Source organism: Sorex araneus, chromosome 3 (genome assembly GCF_027595985.1).
Source record: "Sorex araneus isolate mSorAra2 chromosome 3, mSorAra2.pri, whole genome shotgun sequence".
NCBI lineage: Eukaryota > Metazoa > Chordata > Mammalia > Eulipotyphla > Soricidae > Sorex > Sorex araneus.
Genome location: NC_073304.1, coordinates 65,217,192 through 65,243,417, shown reverse-complemented (window position 1 = coordinate 65,243,417; position 26,226 = coordinate 65,217,192). Strand labels below are relative to the sequence as shown.

The following is a 26,226-nucleotide window of genomic DNA, read 5'->3' as shown; positions in this document are numbered from 1 at the left end:
TAATTCAATAAATATTGGTAGATTTTTAAAAAATTCCTTCTTTAAAATAAATTTTGGGCCACATATGGTGGAACTCAAGGGGATACTCCTGGGGGTTCTTGGAAATTCTCGGGGGTCATTCTGTCTGTGCTCAGGGGACCATGAGATGCCAGGTATCGAACCCCAGAATCCTGCTTGCAAAGCATGTGTTTCAGTCATTTAAGCTGTCTTCCTGGCCCTGATTCTTTTTTTAAAAAATTATTTATGAAGTTTATAGCATTGCAGAGTTATAAACCATTCATTTTTCACAGAGAGCATAGGGATGCACTTTAGGTCTTTTACAAACTCCTTGGAAATAAATGCAGAGTATTTTCTGGGGAGAGAGAGCATAGTTGCTAAAAGATTCACAAATGATTCTTGATTCCCTCTTAAATGATGAGAATTACTGAACTTGCTTACTTACTTTCTTTTCTTCTTAACAAAACTAGGTTATAAAGCCATGCCCACGAATGTTCACAGATACTATTGTGGTGACAGCCCTTTTGGGATGCCTAGTTCCCATATTCAGTTTTGTTCATGAAAGAGAAGCAGTTTCAGTGGAATTTGTGTGTTGTCATAAATTTATCTTTGCAGTTCTTCTAATTGCACATATTTAAGAGAACTTTGTTTCCAAGATCAAGTGGAGACAGCATAGCTTGGTGGTTAGATGTATGGGCTCTAAGCCAGATGACTTGCATTTGAAATCCAGCTCTGTGCTTACTAGCCATGTGGATTTGGACAAAATACTAAGGTACTTTAGTATCTTTAGTATCATTAGTATCTAAATCTCAACTTCTTTATTGGTCAAATGGCAGTAGTAAAAATGATCTATTACTATTGACTGGAGCGATAGCACAGTGGTAGGGCGTCCATGTTAGATTCCTCCACCCCTCTCGGAGAGCCTGGCAAGCTACCGAGAGTATCGAGCCCACACAGCAGAGCCTGGCAAGCTACCCATGGTGTATTCTATATGTCAAAAACAGTAACAATAAGTTTCACAATGAGAGACGTTACTGATGCCCAGTTACTGGTCACCGAACAAATCGATGAGCAACGGGATTATAGTGACAGTGACTATTGGGATTGCTCTGAGCATTAAATGAGTTAGTTTCATGTGAAGCATTTTAAGCAGTGTTTTGCACATAAAGTAAGTTTGATAGAAATGTTAGCTCTTATTGTTGTTGTTTAATTAGCCTCTCATTTTTATCAGTACAAATTGACATGGCAGTTTACTTTTAAAATAAGTAACTGACATTTCTATGTTCATTGCAGCACTGTTTACAATAGCCAGAATCTGGAAAAAACCAGAGTGCCCCAAAACAGATGACTGGTTAAAGAAACTCTGGTACATCTACACAATGGAATACTATGTAGCCGTCAGAAAACATGAAGTCATGAAATTTGTATATAAATGGATCAACATGGAAAGTATCATGTTGAGTGAAATGAGTCAGAAAGAAAGAGACAGACATAGAAAGATTGCACTCATATGTGGAATATAATGTAACTGAGAAGTACAAGTTGGCAACGATGCAACTTCTGGCAGATATCTCTCTGGACTTAGTTACTAAAATACTAAAATACAGAAACCCAAAACCGAGAGGCCGCTAAGTGTGGTCACTCGACCTCATACCTCTTCATCCTCAGCAATGCAAAACAAATTATCTAATGCTTCCTTTTCAGCAGGTCTGACTTTAGGGGAGAGACTCTCCAAACAATAATAGTGAGTTTTGTTGAAATATTGAATGCAATCAAAGTGAAAGTAAAGTGAAATTTATTAGTTACACAGGCGGGGGGGCTAAGGGTGGGGGGCTAGGGGGTGGGGGAGCTAGGGGCGTGGGGGGTTAGGGGTGTGGGGGTGTGGGGTGGAGCTATACTGGGATTCTTGGTGGTGGAATATGTGCACTGGTGAAGGGATGGGTATTCGAGCATTGTATAACTGAGATTTAAACCTGAAAACTTTGTAACTTTCCACATGGTGACTCAATAAAAAAATTAAAATAAAAAAATAAGTAACTGACAATATATTAGTTTCAGGGGTTAAATATATATTTAATACTTGTATATACTGTGAAGTGACCATTATTTTATGTCTAGTTAATATCTGTCACCACACACAACTATAGAGAGCCTATTGTTTTATGATGAAAGCTTTTCATCTACTTTTCAGATATACTCAATTAGAAGCTTTCAGATTGTCACACACGATTCAATAGAATACAGTTATCATGTTGTATGTTACATCCCCATGATTTTCTTGCTAGAGGTTTGTGCCTTTTGGCTTTCTTCATGCCTCCTTACACTACCTATTCTGAGTACAAGTATGTTCTTTACTGCAGACTTGGTTTTTTTAGATAGCACATCTTTGATCATGCACTATTTGTGTTTCTCTAATTTAGTTCACTCAGCATAATGGCCCTAAAGTCCATTAGTGTTGTCACAAAAAGTAGAATTTTCTTTTTTTTAAATCTTGGGGTTAAATAGTATTATACCAACCCCCTGCATTTTCTTTTTACCTATCAATGATGAGGTGAAATGACTGAGGTTGGGAGTGGGAAATCATTTCACAGTGTATATGTACTTCAGAAAATTGTTTCTCTTCTTAAATATATATAATGCTTATTTGAAATTCATGCTTCAGTAAAACTGGGTGGTGTGTGTGTGTGTGTGTGTGTGTGTGTGTGTGATACAAAAAATGTCACCAGACTGGGATAAACCTGCAAAGAAGGAAATGGATGTTTCAATCTCTCTCTTCCTTCATAATCTGTCAGTAGTTGCCTATGACCACATTCAGAATCTAGACAACAAAGGGACCATTTATACCTCCACACAGGCAATAATGTACCTAGCACTTTCATGCTCAGAGAAGATAATTTTTCACACCTTTCCCCTGGCAAATGTAGGACAAAATGATTTTTAATGGAAAATTATGTAAATAATCAGTCATAACCATTGTTTTCTTGATTCATCTTTCAGTTTTGAAATAAGTATATTTAACTGTTAATAAGAATAAATTACAATATTAAAGTCACTCAAATTCGTAAAATAGGTATGATCTTCAATTTGCCTCTCTAAAACAGAAAATTCAAAAAATTTTAAATATGAATTAAGAATTCCACAAGATCTCACAAAGTGGCAGAATTGACACAACTCATATTTTGGTTCTTCCTCTGGAAAATCTGTGTTTCTAACTACTCTTTAGACAAGGGACTTGTTCTCAGGGGCAGGAGGGAAGAACTCCTGCTGTAAGCTCAATGAATCTGGATCCCTAGAACCTAACCTAGAGAGAAATGCCTGTGTTTGGCTCTCTGGAAACTTACTGAATAACTCCTACTAAACCACAATGTATATTAAAAGTGAGTGAGGAGCAAAGAATATTTGAGGTATAGTCATATGTTATTAAAATGATGGCCTTTTGATTTTAGAATTTTAGCCACGATGTTAACAAATTATATTGATTAACCACTTGTTTATTATTGTTTCCAAATACTTCCTAAACAAATCATCCCTTTAGGGCTGGAACATGGGCACAGAGAATGGTCAGGAGCGGCTGGAGGAACAAGGGGCAAAAGAACCAAGAGCTTTTTCAGTCAGAGGCAGGAAACCCTTACACCTCAGCTGTTTCTCAGCCAGTGATTTTCTACTCCTTGTCTGTCTGAATATGATTGTCAGGTTCATTAACCTCTTATTACTGATTTGTGACAGCTACGTTCTTGAGGTTAAAGGTTGAGCAAGACTGATTATAACAGACGAGAAGACAGACTCATAATTCTACATAATAAATAAAAGCTTTAGAAGCCCTTCTTTCTATCTCTCTCTCTCTCTTCTTGCCACAAGATTTTGCTGCAAGCCTTCAAGAACTTTGGGGACTGACGTGGAATTATTTTGTTCTATCGTATAAACATACTTTCCTTCCCAAGCACCTCCATTTTCTTTCTTGTATTTCGGCTTCTACAAGTCACGAGGACTTGATGGTTCCTTTTACCCCCTTGGCTTTCTTCTCCCGACCCTCTCTTGGCTAACTCTGTTTCCTTCTTCTTTTTCACTGGATCAGACAGGAATTTGTTCTGGGAACTTTTAGTAATCTATGGAAAAGGTTGTTAATGGCTTCATGTCAGATGTTTTGTTGCTTGGTAACTCAGAGAATTTCCTGCCAAGTTTATGTTCAGAGACTTAGACAAAGCGCCCAATCCCCACTGTTTTTAGTCATGGGCAGTATCAGATTGCCAGCTCAACTATGTCTGAGGAAATCGCCACAGCACTGGAGCCTCAGTCTCCAGAGAGCAGAGAGGGTACGAAAAGAGGCTCAACCCAACTCCCTGGGCTGAAGAAACCCCTGGGGAGACTGACCAATACAGAAGTGCAGACACCTTATCACATCTAAGAAAACTGAATAATCACAGAACGTTGGTAAGAACGTTTGAGATTTTCTCAAATTTCTCTACTGCTTCCTTTGTTCTACTATGATTTGTCTCATTCTCCTTTCAGTTCCTAGTGTTTGTTCAGGAAGCACGGAATTTTATACTTAAAGGATCTCTACCAAATGCTCCTCGGCAGCCCCTGAACACTGGTATAGAACTTCCTCTAATTGGCAGCTTTCACAAAGACACAAAAGCCAACAAACAAATTCCCTTAAGTCACAGGGTTGGGAGGTATCAACCTGGAGGAAATGAGGTGTCCATAGTGGTAGTAGGGTGCATCTCTGGGTAAAATACTGGCTTTAAAACTGATAGGAGCCGAGATATTTCAAGGTCTCACAGAGAGTTCCATGCTGGAATACAGATTGATCGCTACTGCCTAATGATGTGTGGTAAAGTGCCAGAAAAGTAGGTTTCTCTGATGCAGTGTCAGAATCCTCCATTATATGCACGAATCTCCACATTATAATCCTCTCAAACTGTCACACAAAGAATATTGAAAAACTTCTAAGAAGAGAAGAGCTGCCATAGCAGGAGTAAAAATTGCTGCTTGGCATACCGTCATGAGGGCTGGGAAGTGGGTGGGTGCGGGAGCTGGATATTTTCTAAGACTCTGGCTTGGAGCCAGGATAATTCAAGTGGAAATTAACAAGGAAGGAGGGAAAAGAACAAAACTCTTTTGAAGGTTATATTAATAATGATAATAAATCTTCAAATGCTGTATTATCTTATAACAGTATTAATTATATTATTTACAAATTAAACTTGAAAATGGTTGACTTGCGTAGAGACATAAAAATGATTGCAAGAAAGGAAAAGGTCTCAAATTAACAACAATATTTGTACTAAAAAGTTTTCAGTGTTCAGAGTAACAAACAAGATTGTTTTTCACTGTTGGAACTCATTCGACATTTTTTATAAGATAAATGAGAAATTTCTCTAGAAATAGGAATAAAAACTCTGGTGTCTGTTGTTTTTCTAAGAATACAAGAAAATCAATTGACTTGGCTTAGACTTATATCCAGAGCTATTATATTCTGCTGTAAAGGATAGGATTGGAGATTAGGAATACTTACTGGTAGATGGATCTTGGCAAAGGGTGAAGGCTCATATCTTTGGAGAAGATGTTGGTGGTGATAAAATCAACCAAGATTGATTTGTAAAACCCTCATGCAAAGGTTTCCTTCTTGAAAATTTTTGCTACCTAGATGACTGGAAACGTTTGAATGGAATAGGTGCAAGTAGGACGCATTTGGGAGGATGATACTTAGATGTTTTGTCCTGTTCCTTCATTTCCTGAGGCTTAGAAATATTTGAGGGGCTGCAGAATTGTATGGGTGATCAAGGGTGCAACGAGAACGTGATGGCTAAGAGAGAACAGTGGCCTTCTATTTCCTTAAAGAGAAGAGCAGCAGATGAAAGTTACAGAAATGGATTTCTGTAGATTTTAGGTGAGTTAGAGCTGGACCATCTTCTTGAAAACAAACAAAACCCTAGCCCCAGTAGAAACTTAAACATGTTCTCATGTTTAGGCGTCCTCATCGGCACTTACCACCCAGCATAGAAGGTTGACAGGTGGCTCCAGAGAGCCCCTTCTACCCTGACTTTGTGTGGCTCTCAAGAAAGTTTTCATCTTATGTGAAAAAATGTGCTTGTATATTGCAGTGGAATGATGACAAGGCTTAATTTGTTGCTTACACAAAAACTAGTGAACTATGTGAAAAGGATTAAAAGTGATGTTAGATATTCATTTTTTGAAGACCGGAACCTCAGAGGTATCCTCAGGAGGTTCTACTTATCTTAGTTACTCACCTTCCTTAGTAGTATATGAGATTTAAACAATTATTGTTAAGAAAGATAGTGTTCCTTAAGTGAGAAGAGCAAACTATTTAGAATTGAAAAAAACCCTGATTTTCCATGGGTACACAATGTTGATAATTACATGTTATTTATTCTTTTCATCACTGTATCACTGTGTCACTGTCATCCCATTGTTCGTCGATTTACTCGAGCAGGCACTAGTAATGTCTCTATTCTTCACAGCCCTGAGATTTTTAGCAGCTTCTTCTTAGTCATCTTACCCAATGATTGGAGGGTCTTTCAGAGTCAGGGGAATGAGATCTATCGTTACTGTTTTTGGCAAATTGAATATGCCATGGGTAGCTTGCCAGGCTCTGCCCGTACAGGTGGGATACTCTCGGTAGCTTGCTGGCAAGCTACCGGACTATATATATTGCTCTCTATGATCTGTTGCCTGCTGTTGCCTACACATCAGATATGGTGTGGTAATTATGGAAAATGGGTAGGAAGTGTCTTATAATGTGTCTGAGTGTCAGGGTGTGGCTATGGGTGTGATCCCTGGGTCACTGGAGATTGGGAGATAGCAGGCAGAGCACCTCTGCTTCCTGGTCCTATTGAGTCCAGAGTCCAAGGTCACAAAGTTCCACATTATCTGGGTTCCATGGGACTTCATTCATGTGTGAGGCTCGGCTGGAGCATCTAGAAAGCAGCCTGGAGTGTGGCATGGTGGCGGTTGGGTAGTGGAGGTTGGCTGCTGGGGCTGGGTCCCTTGGGGTGGGGACGGTTCTCACCCGCCCACTCTGGGGCGCCCTGAGTGAAAACAGCCTGGCACAGAGTCCCTTTCTTTTCATATACCTTTTTTTTTTTAACTTTTTATTAAATCACCATGTGGAAAGTTACAAAGTTCTCAGGTTTAGGTCTCAGTTATACAATATTCAAACACCCATCCCTTCACCAGTGCCCATATTCCACCACCAAAAACCCCAGTATACCCCCCTACCCCCCATTCCCTACTGTATAACTAATGAATTTCACTTCATTTTCTCTTTACCTTGATTCCGTTCCATATTTCAAGACAAAGCTCACTATTGCTGTTGGAGTTTCCACCCAAGAAAGACAGCCCTACTACCAAGGAAGCATTTGATAATTAGTTTTTCATTGCTGGAAATGAAAAGATATGTAGCCCCACTGCTCCAAGTACATAACTCTTTTTTTTCCTTTTTCCTTTTCCTTACCCCCCCTCATCCCCCTTTCCGCGCCTCATAGTATGGTGTGCGCCATGCCGCATTTCTCCCTGAAAATGGGAAACAACCTGGAAAGAGGGATATTTCCTCTTCTAGGCCGGCATGGGGCTTTTGCTTAGTTCACAGTCCAGAGAGGTGGCTGCTTCATTTATAACCTTCAATATTTCAACAAAAACTCACCTTTATTATTTGGAGTGTCCCCCCCAAGTCAGACCTGTTCAAAAGGAACCGTTTCACATTGCTGACAACTATAGACGTTAAGTCGTGTGGACGCAGCAGCGTCCGTGCGGTTTTGGATTTCTGTATAAAGTCCAGGGAAAATTCTGCCAGAAATGACATAGCCCAGCTCACAGTCCCAGTGCATTGCTGTAAGAAATCTCTGGAATCAAAGTCTTTAGGCGCAGAGGGTCCACTTCACTCTCAGCAGCTCCGAATTTATCTGGGCCGAGGGCGTGCCGGTTAAACCCCCTTCCCATGAGTCTCTAGGAGCCCCAAGTGTAAAAATCAAATACCTCTGGGTTAGGACTCTTAGAAGATGGCGCCTGCCATGTGGGTGCCACCGCCGCCGTTTTCCATGCAGGAAGATGGTGTGGGGAGGAAAAATCCACCCCTGGGCAGCACAGAGTTGCAGCCCAGTTTGCAGTCCCAGTGCATTGCTATTAGAAGCTGCGCTGGATGCCCGAATGTGTTAGGTCTCTGGAATCAAAGTCTTTAGGCACAGAGGGTCCCTCTTTTCATATACCTTTAATTTTAAATAGTGTTTTGATTTTGGGGGCGTTTGAATTATATCTGGCTTACTTAGCTCCTACTCTTGGCTTTGTGCTCAGGGATCCTTCCTGAATGTGCTCAGGAAACCATAAGAGGTACCCAGGATAAAACCCAGGTCAGCCAAATTCAAGGCAAGCACCTTAACCTTATCTTCTTTTTTTTTAAAATTAATTAATTTTTTTTTAATTAGTGAGTCACCGTGAGGGTACAGTTACAAATTTACCCATTTTCGTGCTTGTGATTCCCTCATACAATGCTCGAGAACCCCTCCCTCCACCAGTGTCCATTCTCCACCACCAATGAACCCAGTATCCCTCCACCCTCCAATCCCATCCCCTCCCACCCCACCCTGCCTCTGTGGCAGGGTATTCCATTTTGTTCTCTCTCTTCTTTTGGGAAGCACCTTATCTTCTTGTACAGACCCCAAGTATAAAATGATCTTAACTGAAACCAATGGTTTCTTAATGACTAATTAGCTTAAGTATGATTTATAAGTCATCCATTCATATTCAGCCAGTAATAAGTTTAATATCAATTAATACTTAAGAAACAGATGACAAGGTCTCTGTGTGTATGTGGGGGGGGGGGCATGTCAGCTATAAGCCTCAGTAGGATAGGAGGCAGGAGTGCTTTGGCCTCCCAGAGGCATATATTACTCTCTGTAGATATTTGTGATTGTCCTACTTGGAGAGATGCAAGTACTGCTGACATTTAGTGGTAGAGGCAACGTATTACCAAAGATATATTTGTGTGTGGGCTGGAGCAATAGCACAGTGGGTAGGGCAATTGCCTTGCACGTGGCCAACCTGGGTTCGATTCCTCTGCCCCTCTCAGAGAGCCTGGCAAGCTACCGAGAGTATCCTGCCTGCATGCAGAGCCTGGCAAACTACCAGAAACAATAACAAGTCTCACAATGGAGACATTACTGGTGCCTGCTCGAGCAAATCGATAAGCAATGGGATGACAGTGGCAGTGACAGTGATATTTGTTGTGAGGAGCTGTCCTGTGCTTTACTGTTCTCTAAAGCACAGGACAGCTTCTCACAACAAAAAATTACCTGACCACCAAAGTCAAAATGTCTAATTTGAAAAATCTTGCTATAGGATAGAGTGAATTGTTTACTGATGAAAAATCCTCTTGAATCACTATCATTTTAGTTCTTTCCTTTAGCTCTGATCAGGTTCCAGCCTTCCAACTTCTGGATGGTTTTAAGGCCTTTGGCTAGCATTCTGAGGAAGAAGATGAGATCTGAGTATTAGTAAGTATATTGTTGACCTAATTCCCTAGCTTAGGGTGCTCCTTCCTTCAATACTTTCATTTGACAGTCTCTAGTCCAGAGACTCTCCTCACACACACACCATTATTTTTTTCAATTATTAAAAAGAATACTTAAAAATTTAGGGACCAGGGACTGGAGCTACAGTACAGCAGGTAGGGCATTTTCCTTGCACTCGGCCAACACAGGTTCGATTTCCACCATCCGATATGGTCCCCTGAGCATCACCAAGAATAATTACTGAGTGCAGAGTCAGGAGTAACCCCTGTGCATTGCCGGGTGTGACCCAAAAAGCAAAAAAAAAAAAAAAAGAATTAGGGACTATAATTTACAAAGTTGTTGATAGTACAGTTTCAGCCATACAGTGTTCCAATTTCAGTCCCCAGAGTTGAAAATGCCAGGAAAGGAGAAAAATAGGGAGCGGGCAGGGCGTCAGTGTGGGGCAGTCTGAATGTGATTTAGGGGCAAGGGTCAGGGGCCAGAATTTTTCCCTTTTCTTTTCTTCAGAATTCCAACAGAGGGAGTCTGAAATTCTTGATGTTTGTTAATTGGCTTTCAGACATCATCCTGTTTTAGGCTTACCTCATCTCAGTTCTGGGACACATGGGGGACTCTATATGAATTGATTTCAATTTCCCTGCTGTCAGTTGAAATTTAGCTTTCTCAGGTTGGCTAAATCACTTAATTTGCCCATTTCTTTTCTGGCTTCCAAAATTCTCTTGCCATTATTACTATTAGTACTCCCTTTGATAAACAAATTTTTTTACTGATATTTTTGGTTGGATTTTGAGAAGACACAGAATCTAATGAGAGGATTTGACTTTCATCAGAAGTATGAAATCACTTTTTTATTTTAATATGTTTTCTATAATGGTAGCCACTCCATTTACCTGCTAATGTCAGAATATGACTTTCTTTTTTTACAGTGCAAAGAGTTTATTAAATATTGTGTGTGTGAGATAAGGCCTAGATTACATGCTACCTCAAAAGTTTCTCCTGTAACTAAAAACAAAATAAGCATCTTACAATATTTAAGTCTTCCTGAATCTTTATTCTCCTTAATTTTTCATAGCCACTTATTTAATATGATGTATGCAGTCTCCTACCAGTTTATTCATATGGTCTTTATCTCTTCACCAATTGAATCATTCATTCTCTCACTCTCATTCTGACTTAATTTGTATAGTCTTTGTACATGTTTATCAGGTGTCTACTATGGAGAAGAGTCTGAGTCAAACTCTATAGCAAAATTATGCCACATAATTTCAGATTTTAAGTAGTTTGCTATTTTAGCTTTTGGAGGAAGTAAATTAAATCACCTGAGTTTTTTCTATGACAAAGTGGCATACATCATAATCTTTGCATATAAGTTTTGTATATTTTGTATATTAACATAATACCACTCTCCTCTCTTATACAATTAATTATTTTGGCTTTTTGGGTCACACCCAGTGATGCACAAGGGTTACTCCTGGATTTGCACTCAGGAATTACTCCTGGCAGTGCTCAGAGGACCGTATGGGATGCTGGGAATCGAACCCCGGTCAACCACATGCAAGGCAAACACCCTACCCACAGTGCTATCACTCCAGCCCCCTTATACAATTAATTTTGAAAGACATCTTTTCAATATAAAATAATAGGGTTTAAGTATTAAATATCATAGCCAAAGGAAATCTACTACTTACTTCCTTTTGTGACTCTTTGAGTCCTTGGAGGGGAAGCTAAGAACTCATTTCAAATACTTATCTATCAATCAAACTATTACATTGCAATTCTTAGGCACATACAATCTTATTTGTTGATTATGTCTCAAAGCTGGAGAAAAGAGGAAAAAATGGGGAAAATGGTTAGAGACTTGCTATTTATGTTTAAGCTCAGATTTTCTCCAAGAATTTTCTCTCTGTAGTTCTGTTGAGAGTAAATGCATACAGACTCAGTCAGCTTTTGTTTTTCTGGACCTGAAATTCCTGCAAGATGGAGTGTTGCTGAGTGTTGACCCACTTGTCTTCCAGTATACTCAAGGAAGTGGCAGAAAAAGTGAGATGGCATGAAATACTTTTTTTCAATCAACAACAATACATACAAAACTGATGAGTCTCTACATTCCTCTGCCTTCATAATTCTATCTAAATCTATCTTCATTTTGTTATATTGTACACTATGGTGGGATCAGAGAAAAAATATTCTCTCAGCTATTTGTGCTATACAATATGTTAAAAATAAAATGAAGCAACACATAGTTATCAGCTTAATTAAAGGTTGTTAAAAACATTCATCTTTTTAAAAATTTTCATGTTGATGAAATATTAGCATAGTTTGTTTCCATGAATATGAAGTAATATTTCTTTTTGAGTAAGTACATTCAAAGGACCTTAGGTATCCAAGTCAGTGTTTAAATCATGCAGAACTGTGGACAGTGGTAAGTTTGGGGGGGAGGGCCTGATGAATAGAAACTGTCACGGGCATTATTTCAGAAATTTTTTTGCGTCTTGCAGCAACTGACTAAGCAAAATGAAACATAGATGAGTCATGTGATGTATGATTGTGAAGCACTCTTGAAACATTATAAATGAATAACTTCTAGAGCCTTTGGAAAAAAGACTGATTGTTTCTGAGTGTCACAGCAGCTGTGACTTTTGCTAACAAGGGAAGATATGAAGAATTAAAAATTTTTTAAAGTGGGCAGTCATCTTTTAAGTGTCTGAATCACTCTTGAATCATGGCCAGTTGCTCAAGTACTTGCTTATCCAAAAATTACTTATCCAAAGCGGGCAAGAGGTAGAAGGCTTGGAAATGACGATTATTAACAGCTTCTGCTCCCTTGTTTCCATACTACAGCAAGGCTCAGTTAGCGGTAAGTGATAAAATCTAATGACTGGAGGATTTTGTTTTTAATTTTAACTTTACCACTTTACCACAGAGGGGAGAGAGTCTGAATTGACCTTTTATAAAAATTCAGCAATTTTTCCTTTATACCTTGTGGATTGAGAGGGAACCTTCACTTTTAAAAATCAAATCTCTTTTGCTGTATTTTCTGAAAGAAAGATCTGGCAGTCTGATAATATTTAATGTATAATTTTCTAGGGTTGGTGATCTGCTAGACTTTTTCTTTTAGAGGCTTCGGGACTCAGCAGTTTCTGTTGTTGCAGTATTAAGCAAGAGACTCATTTATTAAGAAAAATGAAAAAAAATTCACTTACTATAAAAAAAATTCACTCTCTAAGCTGGTGATGGCCCATGTTTTCTATTTCCTACCTGACTCTGAAAGAACCTCCAATTGTTGGGAAAGACAAGTAGGGAGAGGTTGCTAAAATCTCAGGACTGAGTGTAATAGAGACTTTACTGGTGCCTGCTCGAGTAAATAGATGAACAACAGGATGACAATGATACAGTGATACCTGCATTAGTAGAATAAAATTATTTATGAACTTGTACTATTTACACATGGAAATATATATATATGTATATATATAATTTTATTTGAAGACTTAAAATAGTATAACATTTATTTGTTTTAGGAATTTTAGTTTTGAACTAACTCATGTTGAAACAAGTTTTTATTTTGTCAACTTAGGTGATTGTTTAATACCTTGATTTTAAGCAAAACCATTGAAAATATTTGAAATAGATTCTACCTTACTGAATAATTTCTTTGAAAAATAGACATAGATTCAAAACTAAGTGGATTTTTTTTGGTAGATGGGGTAATAACATTCAGAGGGAGGATCTCTGATCAAACAGATTTATGGATAGTCAGAACCTTTGATTTCTTCCATTAATATTTTTCAACCAGACATTGGGATCTTCTAAAGAAAATTCTTTATGCCTGTCTGGGAGGTTAGAATAAATGAGCAATAATAATCAGCAGTAAGTAATGTTTTTGAAAACTCTAATCTTTTTGAAATCTCATTGTCCATCAAATATTTTTTGTTTCTGAAAAAGACAACAATATGGGTAGTTAACTGATGTGTGTTCATTTTTCAGCATGAACAGCAAAAACAAAGATAATGTTGATTGAAATATTTAATATAAGTTCATTATTTAGTATTTCTTCTGGGCTCAGTTGTCTAAAAAGTAAAAGAAATATTCCCTCTGGAATATGTGAATAACACATTTTCACCCTTATTTGTTTCATATAGTTCTAGAGTCATGAGAGGAATGTGGAAAAAGATGAATACCATCACAAAAATCACTTTTGTGCTTAGGAAATTTCCAGGGTTTTAGAAACTGTCAAAAATAGGCATGAAGACCAAACAACAATTTCTTTTTTAAAATTATTATTTTTTAATTTTTTTAATTGAATCACCATGTGGAAAGTTGCAAAGCTTTCAGGCTTAAGTCTCGGTTATACAATGATTGAACACCCAACCCTTCACCAGTGCACATATTCTACCACCAAGAACCCCAGTATACCTCCCCTCCCATCCCCACCCACACCCCCGCCTGTGTAGCTGATAATTTTCACTTTACTTTCTTTTTACTTTAATTACATTCAATATTTCAACAAAAAACTCACTATTATTGTTTGGAGTTTCCCCCCCAAAATCAGACCTGCTGAAAAGGAAGCATTTGATAATTTATTTTCCATTGTTGAGAATAAAGAGCTATGAGGTCGGTTTTGGATTTCTGTATTTCAGTATTTTAGTAACTAAGTCCAGGGAAATTTCTGCCAGAAATTGCATCATTGCAAGCTTGTACCTCTCTTTAGTGGTCCTTATAAGATGGAGGTTGCCACGGTCCCCCCCCCCCCCGGGCCCCTGAAAGGAAAAGCTGAGAGAGAGAAACCTTTCCCCTCCTGGGCAGCATGGGGCCTTGGCTTAGTTCACAGTCTAGAGACATATCTGCAAAAAGCTGCTGGTGCCAAAAGTTGATAGGTGGCCTCCAGGATCATGGTCATTCAGCAATGGAGAGGCTGCACACATGCAGCCACTCAGCCACTCAGGTCACATCTTGGCGGAGAGCGGCACCAGTAACGCCCCTGTCCCGAGATCCAAGAGAGAAAAACCTTTCCCCTCCTGGGGTGGCATGGGGCTGTGAATAATTTCTTATTATAAATCAGTATTACCCTTACTGTTGAAAATTTCAAAACTATCTAATTTATGATAGCTAGAGTTCCAGTGCGAAGCTCATTTTTTTAAGAGATGAGCCCACCTATGATTCTCTGTCAACTGAGTTGTTGGTTCAGTGCAAGAACCTGAAGATGTAGAACTGTTTCCGCCCAGAAGTGCTGGGGTACTTGGGTAGCCCTGTAGTGCAGGCCCTCCAGAGCTGTACCTTGCAATATTTGGGAGACCAGGTGGTGGTGGGAATTGAGCCATGGCTCATGTAAGGCTTACACCTTCACCAGATAACTTAACCAGATAACTTGTGTTCTCATAATATTCTAAACTTTCAGATTAAGTACCTTGGTCTATGTCTATTTTCATCACAATGTGGATTTTTTAAATCTGGAAACTTGAATCTTTTTAAATTAAATTACTGTGAGATACATAGTTAAAAAGTTGTTCATGATTGGGTTTTGGTCCTACAGTGTTCCAACACCAGTCCTATCACTAGTGTACATTTCACAGAACCAATGTCCCTAGTTTCCCTCCTTCCACCCCCCTACACTCAGAATGCCTCTACGGCAGGAACTTTTCTTCCTTTCCACCCTCTATCTTTCCTTTTGGGAATTATAGTTTGCAATATAGGTACTGAAAGATTATCATGTATATTATATCTCTTTGTCTATTTTCAGCATTCAGTTCTTGTCTAAAGTAATAATTTTGAACTATTATACAATGACATTCTTTAAGGGCTTATAATGGAATCTAATGAAATTTATATGGAATCATAAAACTCTTTGAATAACCAAAGCAAATCTGAGTAAAAATGAAGGGAGGCATGACATTTTCTGACTTTGTATTGTACTAAAGACACTGGTGGAAGGATTGGTGTTGAGATATTATATACCTAAAATTTAACAATAAATAGCTTTGTAAATCATGGTTCTTTAATTAAGTCAAAAGTATTTAAAAATTATAAACTATACTGTAAAGCTATAGTAATAAAAATAGTTTGGGCTGGAATAAGTATAGATCTTCAGATAAATGGACTAAATAAGCACTCAAATTTCTGGACAGTCAATCTGTAACATAGGAACTGGGTGCATGATGGAGTAAGGGAAGCCTATTCAGCCAGTGATGTTGGAAAAGACAACAATAGCAACAAGAAACAAATGGGAATGAATCAAATTAAAGAGGATTTCCTCATTAAAAAACCCTCAGGCTAGAAAAACAGGGTGGAGAGGGAAAATCCCTCCCTGGGTGGCACATAGTCATAGCACAGCTCACAGTCTAGATACATTTCTGTAAGAAGCCGCTCTGGGTGCCAAAATGGGTTAGATGAACTCTTGGATCATCTTGGAAAATGGCGGTGGTGGCATCATTTAGGGCGAGAGCCACTCCCTAAGACTTCCACCCAGAGGTATGAACTTTGCAATATTGTAGCTCATAGGCGATCATGGGAAGGAGTCATTACTGGCATGCCCTCGGCCCAGATAAGATCTGGAGCTGCTGCTCGAGAAACAGACCCTCTGCTCCTAAAGACTATGATACAAGAGCTTTTTACAGAAATGCATCTAGACTGTGAACTGAACTAAAATATCAGAAATCCAAAACCAAGAGCTCATAGAATCTTCATTCTCAGCAATGAAAAGAAATTATCAAATGATGCCTTTTCAGCAGGCCTGATTGTTGGGGGAAAATTCCAAACAATAATAGTGAGTTCTCTATTGAAATATTGAATGTATTCAAAGTATAGAGAGAATAAAATGAAGATCATTAGCTACTTAGGTGGGGGCTGTGTGGGAGGGGGGTATATTGGGGTTCTTGGTGGTGGAACATGTGCACTGGTGAAGGGATGGGGGTTCAATCATTATATGACTGAGACTTAAACCTGAAAGCTTTGTATTTTTTCATGATGATTCAATATAATAAAATAAAATTTAATAAATAAATAAATAAAAATTAAAAAACCCTCAGGCTAAAATAGTAAGATACCTACTCAATGGAATTAAATATTTGTAACTATCATCAGATAAAGAGCTAACATCCAAGATATATAAAACTCACACAGCTTAAAAACAAAAATTAATTAACCCCACCATCTGAAGTGGGTAGAGAAGAATGAACAGACACTTCCCTAAATAAATATAGAGTGAAATAATAATGGCTGGCCAGTAGATGTGAGAAAGTGAGAAATAATAACAATATCATTATTATTGTCTGGGAAATCAAAACACAATGAGCTATTACTTCATACTAATGAGACCACCTATATCAAAAATTGGTAATAACTAGTGTTGGTGGGAATGTGGTGAAAAAGAAATCCTCATTCACTTTATGTGGGACATTCTTTTACTTTTAGGCTCTCTGGAAAGTAGTATGGAGATATCTCAAAAAAATATCAAATAAAACTCACATAGGATCAAGTGATTTTATTATTTTTTTTATCTAACCTGCAATCACAAAACTATTTGAAAAGATATATGCATTCCTATGTTCATTGCATCACTTAGCACAATAGACAGGGTATGAAAAATTACCCACATGAGCAACAGAAGATGAATAAATAAATAAGTTTGGTATATATACCCTGGAATACTATACAGTTGAAAGAATAAAAGAAACCTTGAAGTTTGCTTGTATGGAGTTGGAGGGTATCATGTTAAATGAAATGTCAGAGGGAGGACAAATACCAGTGATCTCATTCATCTGTAATATATAGAGTAACAAAACAAGAGAATAGACAATATTAAATGATGACAAATTCTTACCTTTGGATTACAAAACTCAGATTAGCAAACAATGGGATGGGAGCTGGGAATGAATGAAGAGAGAGTTCTAAGTGACATGACTGTGGTGTAGGGTTTTGGGCACTTTGGTGGAGGTGAGGTGCCATAACTATCACACTGTCGCACTGTCATCCCGTTGTTCCCTGATTTGCTCGAGCAGACACCAGTAACATCTCCATTGTGGGACTTGTTGTTACTGTTTTTGGCATATCGAATATGGCATGGGTAGCTTGCCAGGCTGTGCTGTGTGGGCGGGATACTCTCGGTAGCCTGGCAGGCTCTCCAAGAGGGACGGAGGATTCAAACCCAGGTCGGCCGCCTGTAAGACAAATGCCCTACCCGCTGTGCTATTGCTCAATATTGTAACAATATTAACTATAGTAGTAATTTAAAAACCAGTGAAAAATTTTGGCTTTCTGAACTGCTGACTTAGAATTGATTTTATTGAGTGAACTAAGTTAACTATAGTTGTTCATTGACTGTACAGTTCCCAAAATATAGTTTCTCTTTCAATTCTTTAGTGTTTATATTTTAAAATAAATTTCTGCATTAGTGTTTGTAAGGAGCAAAATTAGATATGTATATCTAGTTGACTCTATCCAAAAATCACCCAGCAGTCAAATTTTTTATTAGTATAAACTTTTTGGTGGAATACATATATGTATATATATATATTTATGTATACATATATGTGATAAACACTGAACCACAAAAACTCCTATTTTGCTGCACTAATATATTCAATTAAGTTAAATTTTAGAATCTTTAAAGATGGCTTTTATTTTAGGTCTTATTTCCTTTTTAATTTACTTGTTAAAGTTATAAAAGCTTTCTACTGCCTCTTGGCTGAATTTGAGATTGTGAGGATAGCGGAGGACTTTTGTTTCATGTATTTTTTTTTTTTTTGGTGCCACACTCAGTTGTGCTCAGGGCTTACTCCTGGTTCTGGGCTCAGATATCATTCCTGGTGAACTCAGGGGATCAAGGGGTGCTGAGGATTGAACCTGGGTTAGCTGTGTGTAAGACAAATGCCCTACTTGCTATACTACAGCTTCAGCCCCTGGAGGAACTTTGAAATCCAGTCTGTTTTTGCAGTGGTTGAAGTTCATATCTCATATGGAAATTAATTTCAAATATAATTTAGAACAAGGAAAAAGGCAAAAACATTACATAAAATAAGCCTTAAAGGCCTTTTTCTCACAGTCACCACCAGGTTGACTCACCCACTCGCCCTGCTCTACCTATTCATTACTAAATCTCTGAGGAGATGCGGTCAGGTAACTGAAATTCATGGTCATATGGGTTCTCCCAGCTGAAAACTCTGGGGCTCTCTCGATAGGAGAGCTGGCTGTGTCCCTGCCCTGCTGACGTCCTGGCAGCTGCACACACTCAGTACTGTAGCCCACCACTGCAGTCATGACAAGGACTAAACTCCACTGATTCGCTAATATTCTGCAGAAACACCAAACTGAAACCTTTCAGGTGTCCTGGTGTGCAGGCTGAGAACTCTGGTGTCTTCTCAGAGTGGGGGTGGGCAGCGTCCACCCCACCCTATTCTCCACAGATGGCAGCCACACTCACCTCCCACAGCTGCCGCTATTTCAAACTCATTGGCCCAGATCATCGATCCTGAAGTCTTTGGACTGTAAAGCTTGGTATGTGATAGCACACACCTCCAAACGCCTCAATACTGAAATTCCACTAGGAACACACCAAATTGGGTGGGAAAATAACACAGAAACCAACTAAACTCAACGAACAAAAATAGTAACACAGAAGGCTCAACTAACAACAAACAACTTAATGAAACATTACATAAGGACTTAATAACCCTATGGTGAGATATAACAATTTTCACATAAACAAATTGATGTTGAAACTTACAATTTTAATATTGGAGCTTTGTTATCTAATCAGTTTCAACTTTAGAATGTAACAGCAGCTGTTGCTTTTGTTTACATTTAAAATTAATTAAGTAGTCATTTAAAAATCATGGTATTGGAATAGAGACCAGACCCGAAGATCAATGGAGTAGAGTTGAGTATACTGATACAGAACCTTAAATATATGATCTCTTAATCTTTGACAAAGGAGAAGAAATATGAAGTGTAGCAAGGAAAGCCTCTTCAACAAGTGGTGCTGGGAAAATTGGACAGCTATAGGAGAAAAAATGAACTCAGATGTCTTTCTAACACTAGGCACAAAAATCAAATCAAAATGGATTAAAGACTTTAATATCAGGCCTGAATCCATAAGGTACATGAAGGAAGATGTAGGCATGACCCTCCATGACATTGAAGCTAAAGGCATCTTTAAAGATGAAACACCACTGACCAAGCAAGTGGAAGCAAAGATAAACGAATAGGACATTAAGCTAAGAAGCTTCTTCACCTTAAAAGAAACAATGACCAAGATACAGAGACAGCCCACAGAATGGGAAAAATTATTTACCCAATACTTATCAGAGAAGGGGTTAATATCCAAGCTATATAAGTCACTGGTAGAACTTTATAAGTGAAACAGCTTCAACCCCATCCAAATATTGGGAGAAAAAATTAACAGAAACTTCCTCAAAGAATAAATACAAATTACAAAAGGTACATGAAAAAAATGCTCTACATTGCTATTCACCAGGGAGATGCAAATCAAAACAATGAGATTTCACCTTATACCACAGAGACTGGCACACATCAAAAAGATTAGAACAACCAGTGCTGGCACGAATGTGGGAAGAAATTCACTGTTGGTGGGAATGCCTACTGGTCCAGACTTTTTGAAAAACAATATGGGCATTCCTCAAAAACCTAGAAATTGAGTTTCCATATGACCCAGCAATACAACTTCTGGGAATGTTCCTTGAGAGTGAAAAAACACAGCAGAAATGATATCTATACCTTTATGTTCATTGCAGCACTGTTCATAATAGCCAGAATCTGGAAACAATCCGAGTGTTCAAGAACAGACAGCTGGCTAAAGAAACTATGATACACAGGAGGTTGACTCCATGGCTTCGAGGCTGGCCTCACGTTCCGGGGAAAGGGCAACTCAGAGAAGCGATCACCAACTACATTGTAGTCGAAAGCCATGTGGGGGAAGGGAGTTGCGGGCTGAATGAGGGCTAGAGACTGAGCACAGTGGCCACTCAACACCTTTATTGCAAACCACAACAGCTAATTAGAGAGAGAGAGAACAGAAGGGAATGCCCTGCCACAGTGGCAGGGTGGGGTGGGGGGGAGATGGGATTGGGGAGGGTGGGAGGGACGCTGAGTTTACGGGTGGTGGAGAATGGGCACTGGTGAAGGGATGGGTTCCCGAACTTTGTATGAGGGAAGTATAAGCACAAAAGTGTATAAATCTGTAACTGTACCCTCACGGTGATTCTCTAATTAAAAATAAATAAATTTAAAAAAAAAGAAACTATGGTACATATATACAATGGAATACTATACAGCTGTTAGGAAAAAATGAAGTCATGAATCTGCTTATAAGTGGACTTACATGGAGAGTATAATGCTGAGTGAAATAGATCAGAAGGAGCGGACAGACAGAGAATGATTGCACTTAAGTATGGTATATATAAAAAATAACCATAGTATGAGATTAACACCCAAGGACGGTAGAAATAAGGGCCAGGAGGATTGGTCCAACATTATAAGCCTGCCTCAAGGGTTGTGGAAGTGGGCTGTTGGGATAGAGAAGGGACCTTTATGAAAATCATGGTTGGAACGATCACTCTGAATGGGAGATGTGTGCTGACAGTGGGTAAGGGACCAAACATGATTGCACAGACAGACAGACAGAAGAAAAGTGCCTGTCATAGATGCAGGTTACAGAGTTGGGGGTCTTGGCAGGAAGGATACAGGGAATGTTGGTGATGGGAAATGTACACTGGTGGAGGAATGGGTGTTGGTACTTTGTATGACTGAAACCTGATCAATGTTACTTTATTAAATGGTAATCCATTAAACATTTTAATTAAAAAATTAAACATTAATTAAAAATTATAAAATATACACCTCAAAATTTTCCACTTCAATTCATGATGCTAATATTGTGAGTGAAATTAATGGAGAACTAAAAATGGGAAATTCTTTTTTATATTTAATGGAGTCAGTAGACTAGTACAGAACTCTTAATAATTAATCTAAAAGACTGTCATCTACCTTTTCTCTTCTCCATCCATTTTTTTCTATTTTTGTAAGCTGGAAAGAGGTTTTTGAAGGTTATTTTACATTTATAAATCTGCCTTTATTTTCAGAGGATATTTTTTCATAATACTGATTTATCATTTTATTTTCTTTGTCATGCCATTCAAGGCACAGCAATAATGTTATTTCCTTTATTTTTTCAGTCTTTGAGTTCACACATATACATAAACACATATACACAAGATCTATGTATATAGTATATTTACAACAATTTCAGCTGATTTGAAAGAAACCTTGTTTTGTTTATAGCATTCACAAAATGAACAGTTGTACAAATTATTAAGTTTTACAAATCCTCTCAAGACATTTTCACAAATAACACGAAGGGTCTTGACTGATGCTTAAGGATGATCATTCACAACTTGAGGTGGGTGTTAGAAATATGAACAATCATTAGCCCTAAGACCAGGGCCCAGTCATGAGCCTGGATCCCATTTCTGGCTGTGTTACTGATGTAGCCAGGTGATTCTTTTGAGTGACAAGAACACAGTGGGCCCAATGACTTGCTGGTTCAATTTGGGAGTCCCTGTAGTAGAAGGGTCTGAATAATTGCAGGAGATGATAGGAGGGGGGGTTGAGGGTGGAAGATGATTGATGAGCTATGTTATGGCTGACAGAAAGCCCTGTGGTAAAGGAGGGGGGCTAGCAGGTGATTGAAGGGAGTCCTGTGGGTGGGTGCATGGTCTCTGTGATTAGCTGGATGCAATCAGCCATCTGCCTGGGGGCACAGCTGTACACAAAGGGGACATTAAAGAGGAGAAAGGGAAGGAGGAAAACTATCAGTGATAACACCTAGAAGGTCTTTTAAATTGTAGAAATATGTCCAGGCCTCACAGTTTATACTCTGTATCCCCTACCCTCCTGTTAGACCTGAAGTCCTCATCCATATCTCATGCATGGAGAAATCCTCTCATGTATATCCACTTGCTGGGAATATCGTTTGTTATGACATAAAGATTAGAAAGTAACTAATCTGGGGTTAGTTGCTGCAGTGATCTCACTAACCTGTTTTTGTTCTGAGTGCTGGAGTGTGGGACTGGAGGGTCAGCGGGAAGAGAAGAGGAAATCAGGTAGCGGTGATGGGAACATTCTTAGGATTATTTTACAAAAGTCACTCTCCCTTCCGCTAAGTACACATTTAACTTCATGGTTGGCAGGAACTTTTCAACTTTCCTCTTTGAGAGCTAAAAATGCTTTAAAATTTCTCAACTGTCAACCTCATAAGAGGCTAGTGAGGTAGGAGGCAAAGAGATTTAAAATTAAATGATATGTTTTTTTAAAAATAAAATTAAATAATATGTCAGTCTCATTCATCTAGATAGGCTGTGACATTTAATTTAGCATTGTATTAGACATATTTTTGTGTTTTTCTTTGAAGAGACAATTTCTAGGACCCTAGAATTAGACACAGTGTGCTTGCTATTCCTGAGTTCACTTACTAATCCTAAACATAAAGTATAAGTGCTCACCTCATCAAAATCAAACACATGAGAAAAAAAGTAAAAATCAAAACATATGAAGGATACTTTTCACCCTCTAACACTTAGTGACTCACTGATGCCCAATTAAAAAATAAAGAATAAAAGAAAGAAAACTTAGTAACTCTATAAATACCCTCTGTAAAAAGTGATGAGAATATAAAAGAAAAAAGTGAGCAATTTCATAAAGGACACATGTGATGCCTAATAGATTTCTCTACCTGAGTTTGATAGCATGTGCTTTTTAACTAAAAGATCCAGTAAGACAAGAATTATGCTCTAGTCTCTTCCCTGTCTTTTTTCAAAAATTTAATTAGTTAAAAAAATAAGCAGAACAATAAAAGACTAAAATTTAGGCTCGATTTGATTTACATGTTGATAAGATTGCCTCATATCAAAGTGGTTATTATGCTTTTGCTAGTAAGAATGGGGTTTTGTTTTGTTTTGTTTTTCCTAAAGAAAGGGATTAAATCTTTAAAGCCTTAATTGGCTTTGTTAGCTAGTTAACAATAATATTACTCATTTACTTACACATTTATAACTGTATCCTGCTTTAGGGTTGCTCAGTTTTCAATTTGATTTCTTCTGAACCTGGCTGGAAGTGCTTGGTTGACTTAAACACCCTTCCCCATAGTGCTTCTCATTTTGGCAACTGTCCCTGATTTCTCAGTTCACTCATCACCGCTTGTTTGTAAAAAGCCAGCCTCTAGCAGTACAGCACTGCAGCTTATAGCTTCCAAATAGGGAGAGCCGAGTGGCCCTCTCTTTGGAAGAGATTTAGGCCACTAAGGACGTATGAAGTGGGTGCCCTGACGACTTGCCAGTGTCCTGCTGGCACTAAGCAGCCCTGACACAGGCTGTTATCTTGTTTGGACACAAGAAGAAAAATCTTAGAAGGGCGAGCAAGAGGAGCCAGACGCTTAATCCGAAAGGCCCTTTAGGACAAAAGCATATACAGTGAGTACAGTTGGCAGATTCCTGGCTTTTCTGTGATTCAGAGAAAGTTATAAGAGAAAGGAGTGAAGAGGTAGGGAACACAGATGACTGTAGCTGCATTTCTTGCCTCCTAGTTCAAAGAATACTCATGATTTTCAGTGTTTCTTTATGCAGATTGAATGTATCTGCTAATATTAAATTTTGACTTTTAACTGGTGGACTGTGAGTGAAGCTGTCCTGAACAGGCAATCCCTGGCTTGTTTCTTCTGTTTCTACAAAATGATGATTAGCGAATAGAGGGGAAGCCCTCTCCTGAAATTATAAAGAAAAAAATCTTTAAAATCTTCACTGCTTTCAGCTTTTGCCTTCCATTGTTGACCCTTCTTTGGATTTGTGGAAAGGAAAGGGTTTGATGAATGATGCGTGTTATTTTTAACAGCAGCTGGGATAAAGGTGGCATTATCTCTAATGCCAGAGAGGTGACCACAGATAAGGATTTGACTGAAGGACTAGAAGTGAAGTGAGTGGGTTCCAAAAAGCTGGTTTATCATTCCTCTCATGCAGGTTTGGAGCCAGAGTTGTCATTTGGCTGGATCTTGTGTGCTTTTGGTCATTGCTTTTCATTTACATCATTATAAGTTATCTTCTCTCTCACCCACACCCCCTGCACAATCACCAATGACTAGAAAGGAGTCTTATTGCAAGGTAATTTCTAAAGGAAAAACACAAAGTTTATGGTATTATAGAAGGATGTAGAATTGTACTTTATTTTCTGTTTGTTTGCATTAAGTGGACTAAATAATTTGATGGGAAAGCAACTTTGATAGACATTATAAGTAGGAAAATTTCACACAAATATTGTTATTATAGGTTTTCACAATATGAGGCATTTCCCTTTACCTTTATAATTTCAAATTATTTTCTTTGTGCAAACCAGATTTTAGTTATCACTAGTTGGTTCATTTAAATGTGAATCACCAGTATTGAAAGTGAAATGTTTATAATAATTTCTATGCATTAAGATGGTTAATCAATCCACTTATGTGATTTCCAAGGCTTCTCATGCTAATTGACACATACAATATTCTTCTCCTATTAGCAAAGGTAACTGTTAATACAGTAAAATTCTCTGTTCACTATATTAACTGTTACATATGAAACTTTAAATAGTTAAATATGAAACTTTAACTAGTTAAACTTTAAACAATTAATTATGAAACTTAAACCTGTATATTGAAGTTGAAGAACACACAAAGAATAAACTCAGTGCAATTTATGTCACAGATTACAGGTTGATGACATACAGGTTGAAGTTTTATAATTAATTGTTTAATTATTTAATTCACAGCAAAGGAAATTTTGCTTTGACTTCCTTGCCTGTTACTGATGAGTGATGTGCACCCCATCCCCTTCAGTTGCATTTTTGTTTAATGTTTTACTTTATTCTTTTCCTCTAATGTATAATACAGATAAATGCACACTTCAGTGCCCTCTAAGTCTTAAATTGCAAATTTCTAGACAATAGAATCTTCCACATCAACTTCTCTGAGAAAAGTTATCAACATGCTATGTATAAAAGGTGGTTTATAAAATGTGTTTGCATGGTAACAGTGATTTAGTTATTTTCATTAAGTAGGATAAGTCTAGGAAAATAGAGTGCCATCATTTAGTATATGCACAGTTCTCAGCATAGGCAAGATACTTTCAGTAATTTTGAAATGTCTCAAAAAAACAACTCTAGGCAATTGTAGATTATTAGAACCAGAGACGCTCTTACAGATTATGTAGTTCAATTTTGTGCTTTACAGATGAGGAAACTGAGACTGAGAAACATGGAGTTTCTTGCTTCTGTTGCACAAAATTATACTATGCCTAATTGGTGCATGCTTGAGGATACATATAGAAATGTTATTGCAGGCGGGATACTCTCGGTAGCTTGCCAGGCTCTCCGAGAGTGGCGGAGGAATCGAACCTGGATTGGCCGCGTGCAAGGCAAACGCCTACCCACTGTGCTGTGGTTCCAGGTATCTTCAGTAATGTTTTATTGTTGAATACCCTGTTCTAGTATTGCTGGTATATTTAAAATGTTATTAAGGGAGGCATGGATTCTCTCTTATAATCAGGAAAAGAAAGCTATGGTTCAAAGTCCAGAATCATTCTCTACGGCAGATACCAATGTTATAAACCTACTTTATTATATTGATTTTTGTGTATAACTTTGCTTTAAATATTTATTGATAAGC

At 38.1% G+C, this 26,226-nt stretch overlaps 1 protein-coding gene and 1 pseudogene across 3 annotated transcripts in view; one reads left to right on the top strand and one right to left on the bottom strand.

Moving 5' to 3' along the window:
- LOC129403315 (uncharacterized) overlaps positions 1-26,226 on the bottom strand; it is a 637,601-nt pseudogene that overhangs the window by 131,814 nt on the left and 479,561 nt on the right.
- AKAP6 (A-kinase anchoring protein 6) overlaps positions 1-26,226 on the top strand; it is a 520,466-nt gene that overhangs the window by 94,293 nt on the left and 399,947 nt on the right. The window lies entirely within an intron of this gene.